Below are 8,805 nucleotides of genomic sequence, written 5' to 3' on the forward strand. Positions count from 1 at the left end.
TATACTTAATAAAAAATGAAGAAAATTATAAAAACAATCTATTTGACTAACATTTAAATAATTTAAAAAAAAATATCTTTTGAATTAGTTTTTAAAATCAATATTTTAGGCAAACTAGGAAAACAATGTATCTTTTTTTTCATGAAAACTGGTTTGAACTAAGTAATATAAAAAACTTAGTAAGTTTAATCTTTTCAAAAGCAAGTGTTATTTATCATAAAATTTTAATGAAGCCTTTTACAAGTAATCAACATTAAAAACATATTTTGCAAATTTTTTAGTATATTGAATATTCAATTTTTATGGTATTTTATTAATGTTTTTATTAGGAAAAAGTTTACTAGTATTTTATTGATTACAGTCTTTAGCATAACCTTTAAAAACATTAATCATAAAATTTTTAGGTATATGTATGCAGAATCTACATCCTAATTTTTTAAACAAATAACTTAAGTTGTTAGACAAAAGATATTGTCACAAAAACTTTAATTACATACAACATTATCAAGTTATAAGATAGTGACAAAATTTTGTGTCAAAAATAGAAGCTATCATATTGAATCACTGATATTACAATAATTATATTTATCAGTTATAAAAATATGTAAAACTCTAAATTTTTATCCTGATAGATTTTGAATATAACAAATTGTATAACAGTAAAAGATTTCATATAAAATTAAAGGGAAAAGTTAGCTTGATTATAGTAATAAAATTTAGATACTATAACAGTTTACCTGGTAAAATAGTTTAAGAAACTTTATGAACTAAAACAGTTTTTATTTAAAAGTTATTAAAAAAATTGTAAAAACTCACTTAACTGAGTTAAAAAATAAACAAATTTCACTACAATTGATAAAAAATAGTCAACAAGAATCAGCTCTCAAAATCAAAATAATATGTTTTGTCTAACTTATTGAAACATCAAATAAAAATAAAACAACACACTCTTATGATTATAGTAGAATTCTGTCTGTAGATGGAATATTTTTTTTTTATGTCCAAACTTTGGATCTAACTATTTTCCTCATCTTAATGGCTAATTAAAAGCTTTTTTTTAATTCTAAAAAACGGTCCTTTGTCTAAAAATTTAAAAAATATCTTTCAAATTGGGGTTTGGATTTTTAAGTGGGGCCCCTTAGAAAAAATTGGGTTTTTTTTTTTTGAGTTTGAGTGAAAAAAAAATATATTAATAAATTTTATTTTTTAAACCTTCTTAATAGTATTTGTAGAAACGGATATATTTTTTTTTACTAATTGTCAATATTTTGTACAATTTGGCCTTAATTGGGATTTTTTATGAATTTTATGAATTATAAACTCTAACTCTTAAAATAAGAAAATTCATAAAAAGACCCAATTAAGGCCAAATTTAAAAAAATATTGACAATTAGTGAAAAAAAAATTATAGTCGTTTATACACATATTATTAAAAAGGTTTGAAAAAAAAACTATCATTAACTTTTTTTTTCACTCAAACTCAAAAAATAAAAATTAAATAAGAAACCCAATTTTTTCTACTTTATTTATATTTAGATTCACTTAAGTGTAACAAGTACAAATTTGTACTTTTATTTCATTTATATTTACCTAACAGATCATATTTTTGATTATTTGGCTATAAAAAGATTTCTCATAGAAATCGGTAAATTTATTCCAAGTTCAAATATATATGAAGTTCTATGAAAGTTGTAACAATATAACAAAGTTATTTAGTTTTGTAGTTTTTATACTATAACTTAACAACAAAATCTTAGCAACTAAGATAAAAACTTTTTTTTCTAAGTTGCTATTTATATTATATTTTATTTAGAGTATTAACTTGAGCATAAAAATGTAAGTTAAGACAAACAAACATTTATTAGATGCTTTATTGCTAAAAGTTCTTTATATCTGGCAGTTCTATAATTACTAAGTATGGATAAACAATAATTAGCGTAAAACATACTTTTAGATTTAAAAAATCTATGAAAAAAAATTAAATTAAACCCTAAAAACTATAAAATTTGCTATGATTAATAAAATGTACTTATTGGAGGATGTTATATGGCAAACTTTGTAGTAATTTACAACTGTTTTAGTTAAATATGGCTTGTTGTGCTATGGCAGAGCAAATAAAGAATGTATAAACGATATCAATATTCTCAAAAACAAAGTTTTTAGATCCATACATTAGAAGAAATAAAATGATAATGTGAGAGAAAAAAAAAACTAAATGAAATATTAGATGGTAACTGAAAATTATTAGATGTTTATAGTCTGTATCTATATGAGATAAGTCTGTTTATATTCGAATTAAACAATAGGTTGTTACCAGATAACTTTATAAATTACCATAAAAGTCTACAAAATGTCCATAATTATCATAAGAAATCTTCAGAAACATTTTTTTATACCTAGTTTCAACAGCAAAATAGGTCATAAATTGCTTTTACCTACCATAATGTTTAAAAAATATAAGTTGTTTTGGAAAATTCAAGGATAAACTTAAAAGTTATTTTATAAATAGTGTTTTTCAAGGTCGTTAGTGATCATTCCTATTCGTCTATTTACTTTTGCTTAAGGAGTTAATAGTATTTATCATTTAATATCTAAATCTTTAATAAATTTTTTTAAACATTTGTTTTTTTTTTGTTCGAAAGTTGATTTGTTTGGTTACAGTACTATTGGTTTAGTCTAGGTTTTAGTATTTTTTATCTAGTAATTTTTTAAGATTACTATTTTGAAATAAGTTCTGAACATTTACAAACTTTTTTTTTCCAATGCTTACATTTTTCTCTTCTGCATGCAAATGTAAAAAATAGTTATAAATGTTTTTACTCTAGTAGAAAATAACGTATATAAATAGTAAGCTAAGATAACTGTTTCATTCAAGCTAACTTAGTCAAAAGATCTCTTTTTTTTTTGAGGAAATCGAAGAGAAAATTCTTCTCTTTTTTGTTTGCAAATGTGCTCGCTTTCTATTTATACACTTTTAGACGTAGATAAGTGTTCAAAAAAAAAAGAAAAAGTATATTTTAGGTAGAAGGAAATATGTTGTTGTTAATATGATTATTGTTAAAATTGCTATTTTTTATTTATTTAAAGCATAAACTTTACAGTACTTATCTTCATATTTTCATTTATAAAAGTTTTCGTTTAACTAAAAATTATCTCCAACTCAGTTTTATCAAATTTTTGAAAATAGTATAGCAGTGCAAAAATAACGACTGGTGCAAAATATGACACCTATTAAACGTTGATGATATGCAAAGAGAACCCTTTGTACAAGAATACAGTTACAAAAAGGTGATAGTTCGTGGAAAAACGACACTTATGCAAAAATGACTTTCTATGCAAAATGATAAAACTGACGAACAAAATTGATTAGTGTCGGAATCAATCGGGTAGGAATTGATTCAGGTGGAAATTGATTCAGATGGGAATTGGTTTGGGTTAGAATTAATCGGGTAAGATTTGGCCGTTTCGAAGTTGATACGGTTGAGAATTGATCAGTTAGGATTCGATTCTGGTAGAAATGAGCGAATGGGGATTGTGCGCGGATTTGAACTGAGTATTTACCGGCTTTTTGGTAAAACTAAATTTCTCTTGCCATAGAGTTAATCATTATAAGTTTCGTTCAACAGTTTTCTTTAAATAAGTATCCAAAGTTTTGAATTTTTTTTTTTAGAATTTTATGTTTAAGAAAATTTATTAAACAACATCTCATTAAAAGCTGTAAAATTGCAAAAACATTATTTTGTCAATTTGTTTGATATTTTTCTAAAAAAAAATTCACGTAAAAAAATTATTGTAACGGTTTTAATGTAAGCTTTAATAAATTTGAGCTTATTTATTTAGGTTTAATGTTTTTAAAGTTAAATTATATAATGGTTTTACATTACAATTGCCAAATATAAAGTAATTAACAATGAATACTTAATTAGTTTTTGTTTGTTATTATATTTTGTAATACTTTAAATACTACCCATTACTATTAGTTTTACAATGGAAAAACTAAATAATATCGAAAATCCACTTTTATAAATACTAGTTAAACGAGAAGAAAATATATGTTTAACATTGGTGTATAGAAAGAAAACTTATACAGAATGTTATTTAAATTTTCAATCAAACTGTAGTTAAAAAATGAATTGAATCTAATCAGAATTATGTGTCATCTTTCATATAAATTTGTTTCATGAAATTGCTACTAAGTTAAATCAAACAGATCAAGTTACTATTCAACAAAAACGGATACCCACAATAGTTAATTAACATAACAATTCATTTACATTGAAAAAAAAAACAATAAAATAAAGACATGAGGACTAAAAACAAGTAGTTTCTTTAAAAATTCTTATTCATTAATAAAAGCTCAGAAATATTAGAAAACAAAAATTAGAAAATTGATAAGAAATACTTATTATGCAGCAAACCCAGGTGGTAAGGTAAGGATCCAAAATGAAACTTAAATAAAAGTATGGTAATTTTCTGATATAGCTCCATTGTAAGCACGCTATATTGGAATAACAACAATACACCTAAGGAAAAGAATAAAAGAGCATGTCCGTGAAAGTGTAGAGAATTTGCGCTTTTTAGAAAAAAAATATAATATACTGGTCAAGGATTTAAATGCGTCTAAACGTTCATTCAATGCCGAACATTTGCTTAATAATTCAACATGTTAAAGGCTTGTATTGGTCACTTATGATCCAATTGTTTGTTTTAACTTAAATTTTTATGTTTGCGTAATTTTTCTTAATCAAATGTAATAAAAGTTACAGCTTATCATAGATGTAAATGTTTTTTATTCTAGTTGCTACCTTTTTACTTATGTTTTAAAAATGCTATTTTTTACTTAGCTGTAGTATGAAAGCAATCAAATAAAATAAGTTCATTATAATTATGCAAATTTGAATGAAGTTTATATATAATTACAATAGGTATAAATTTGTTTTTTGCATTTAAAATATTACTTTTGACTAAATGATTAAATTAAGACCTATTGAAATAAAAATAAAAAACAAATTTGTACTTTGTTACACTTGAGTGAACTTCGGTAATAAAATTAATTTCAGTAAAATTAAATACAAATTACATAACCAGTTGTGAGATACAAATTTGGAAAAGCACCGAAATATTTTTGTGTAGTTTTTGCTAGCTTTGGGTCAACATTTTGACTTAGATTTTGGAAAATATGCTTTCAACAAGTTGTGCTATCATTTTACATGTAAGTTTTTGTAGTTTAATAGTTTCAAATAGATGATTTTTTTTCCAATGTTCTTCCTAAACAAAAAATGTCAAAAATCCTGATTTCATTTTTAAAACTTATTTCAGCAGGATTACAAAGAACTTAGCTAATTTGGTTACACAGGATATACAGTACTATATTAAATTTTTTAAATAATTGCCTATTCAATATACTGTAAACATTTTTTCAAGTTTAGGATGATCCTGACTTTTTTTTTTTTGCAAATTTAGTCTATTTTTGATCACTCTCAGAAAAATCAGACTACATTTTTTATTTAATATTACTATATTTTAAATTTAGCTCTGATAAAATTCATTATTTAAAATTTAAGATTAAACTTGCATAACAAAATTTTTTTAAAGTTTTCACTTTTTTTTCAAAGTTCAGACTAAATCCAGATAGTTTTTTGTAGCTTATGCTGTTTATTTTTCTTTAAGAACGTTTTTAACATGTTTTATTAAACAAAAAACTTAGCTTTTACAAAAAAATACTAAATCTCCCATGATAAATTTTAAAAATTAAACTTTTATTTTACTTTAGTTTCATTCATAGCTTTCAAAAAAAATGATTTTCTATGTAATTTAGCTTACAACAAACATTTAAAAGATTCTGATAAAATTTTTAAGAATTGCTTTAGCAGGATTACAAACAAATCAGGCTACATTGGTTATACTGGATAAAAACTCAGGCCATTTATGTTCATTTTAAACTTATATTCTAAGTTCAGAATGATCCTGACTTTTTTTGCAAAATTTGTTTAGTTTTGATAGTTTCCAAATAAGCAGTTTTTTAAATTAAAAATAACTTTTTATAAACTTTTACTCTGATCTAATTCTTGTAGTAAATTTTTTGTATTAAATTTACTTAACAAACTTTTTACAAAGTTTTTTGTAGCTCATTCTGTTTAATTTTCTTTAAAGAATGTTTTTAACTTGTTTTGTTATTTCAAAAACTTAATATTTACCTAATAATAAATATTTTACTATAAATTGAATAATTAAACTTGTATTTTACTTATGTTGCATTATTTACCAATTTAGTCTACTTTGGATAATTTTCAAATAAAGCAGACTTCAATTTTAAATAAAAATTTACTTTTTTAAAGATTTTGCTGTGATCCAATTCTTGTAATAAAATTTTGTATTAAATTTAAATAACATTTTTTTTTAAGTTTTTTACTTTTCTTTTAAAAGAACAGACTAACAACTCAATATAGTTTTTTGTTCTTAATTCTGTTTATTTTCCTCAAATAATGATATTATTTTGTTTTGATGAGTCAAAAAAAATAACTTTTACGAAAAACACTGGATCTCCCATGATATATTTAGAAAATCAAACTTGTGTATTACTTATGTTGCATTCATAACTTTAAAAAAGGTGAGTTTTTATCTAACTTTCCTTAAACTAAATATGTAAAAGATCTTGATAACATTTTAAAAAATTGCAAATTACTCAAGCTGCTTTGGTTATTTAGGATGAATAGTACTAAATTAAAAGTTTTGACAAACTAAGTTAATTCTGGTTAGTTTGAACTTTTGTTTTAAGTTTAGGATGACCCTGACTTTTTTTTTGCAAATTTAGTCTGGTTTGGAAAATTCTCAAAAAAAAGCATTTATGACTCAAATATGTAGCCTGTTAGTTAAAAAATAAATAAACAGTGTATGAATTTTAGGTTATTAAAAACTTTTAGAATCAAAATGTACAAAATGCATTATTATTTGTTTGTTGCAGAGTTGAGAAAAATACCATAAAATTTTTAACAGCTATAAGTAGCTTTGGATTATTATATTGACTTGGTTTTAAAAAAAATTCTTTTAAACAGTTAGGTTTTTTTTTACATTTTGAGTATTGTAGATTCACAGCTTCCAATTGTATGTTACTCGAGTAATTTTCCTTAAATAATATATACTAATGTTTCTTATCTAAATATTAATACTTAACCAAGCAGGGTTGCCTTAAATTAACATTTTGAGCTAAAATTTCAGATAATATTAAATCAGGCTATTTTGAGCTAATTATAAAACTCAGGCTTACTCAGACTATTTTCTTCAAACTTAAACTAGTTTAGATAACTGTTAAACAGACTTGTATTTTCATTTAATAATATAAAAGTAACTTCATCTTACAATTTTGGGTTCTTTGCTATTAATTAAAAATTATTCTTATAGTTAATTGCTCATACAAACTATATATTTTAAAATGTTTTAATCTAAGACTAATTCCAGCTAGCTTGATGTAGCTAATGACTCAAATAGTTGCAACCCTGGATCAAATTTGTATTGTAAAATCACTAATTAATCTTTGTTTTACAACAAAATACTTGACTTCCCTAAATAAATTTGAAAAAGTCGAAAAAAGCACATGTTTTATTTTTGTTGCATGGTTTTAATAAGTTTAGTTTGCATGGAGATAAAATAGTTAGTAAAAATGGAAGTAGATAAATTTGAATATTTAGTATAAATTATCTAGATAAACTAATATTATACATATTTTTATTAAAAATTCTTGTATCTAATGTTATTAAACACCTTAATAAATAAAAAGCTTAATAACAGTTTAAATGAGACATTATATTGTTATACTAGTTTCATTTGCTGTCCTCAGGCTATCAAAGACAAACTCTGGCTAATTTCAGAATATTTAAAAAACTCAGGCTTGTTTATGTTTTTCCAAAATGTTAACAGCTAATTTGAATATTTATTATTAAACTGAGGCTAGTTTTATTATATTAATTTTTTTTTCTTTAGCAAAGTTATTGTAGAGAGATGTTGCTATGTTTTGGAATAATTAAGTACTTAAACTTTTTATACAGCAATTTTTTAAAGCTCTTTGCTCAATTTTAGTTTTTTTGCCAATTTCATCATAAAGTCAGGCTAGATTTTGGTCACCACAACACTCTAAGAGTGGTATCCCTTGTTTTAACTTGATTCGCATAATATTTGAGTGTCTTAATAACTTAATTCATTAAAAAAAAACATCTGCTTTACAATTTTTTTTTTAAGTATTGACTAATTTTAAATTGATATTTAGCACGATTTCCCAAACTATTTTCAAAAGGCCCCCTTTTGTAGAAATTAAAAAAACTATGGTCCCCAACATTGAGGTTACTCAAAAAACTACCATTACCTAAAACTTTTTTATTTTATTTTTCATCATCATTTCTTCAATATCTTGTATAGTTTTTAAATTATGACCTAACTACTACTATGTCCTACCTATGGCTCCTTTACTGCTCATGGCCCCAAGTGAAACCCTAGTCTATAGTTTCCTTAGTTGTTCAGTTTTTATTAGCTCCATTGATGACTTTTTGACCACAACAATTGTCAACAAAACTGGCATCTTATATTTATGCATTCGTTTTTTGAGCAGCAGGACTATATTAAAAAAAGTTAACTAAAATAGTATAAGTGAAACTAGCATCAATTAAAACTACAGTTTATTGGAACATAAGTGACCAGTAAGTATACAATAAGTTACACAAGACACACAATTTCAAAAACACTAAATTTATTTCTAGCAATTCTCTTCAGTAGAGTACAATGCTAACAATTATTTGTTAGCATTGTACTCTG

Source organism: Thalia democratica, chromosome 4, assembly GCF_965202585.1.
Source record: "Thalia democratica chromosome 4, ktThaDemo2.hap1.1, whole genome shotgun sequence".
In the NCBI taxonomy this organism is placed as follows: Eukaryota; Metazoa; Chordata; class Thaliacea; order Salpida; family Salpidae; genus Thalia; species Thalia democratica.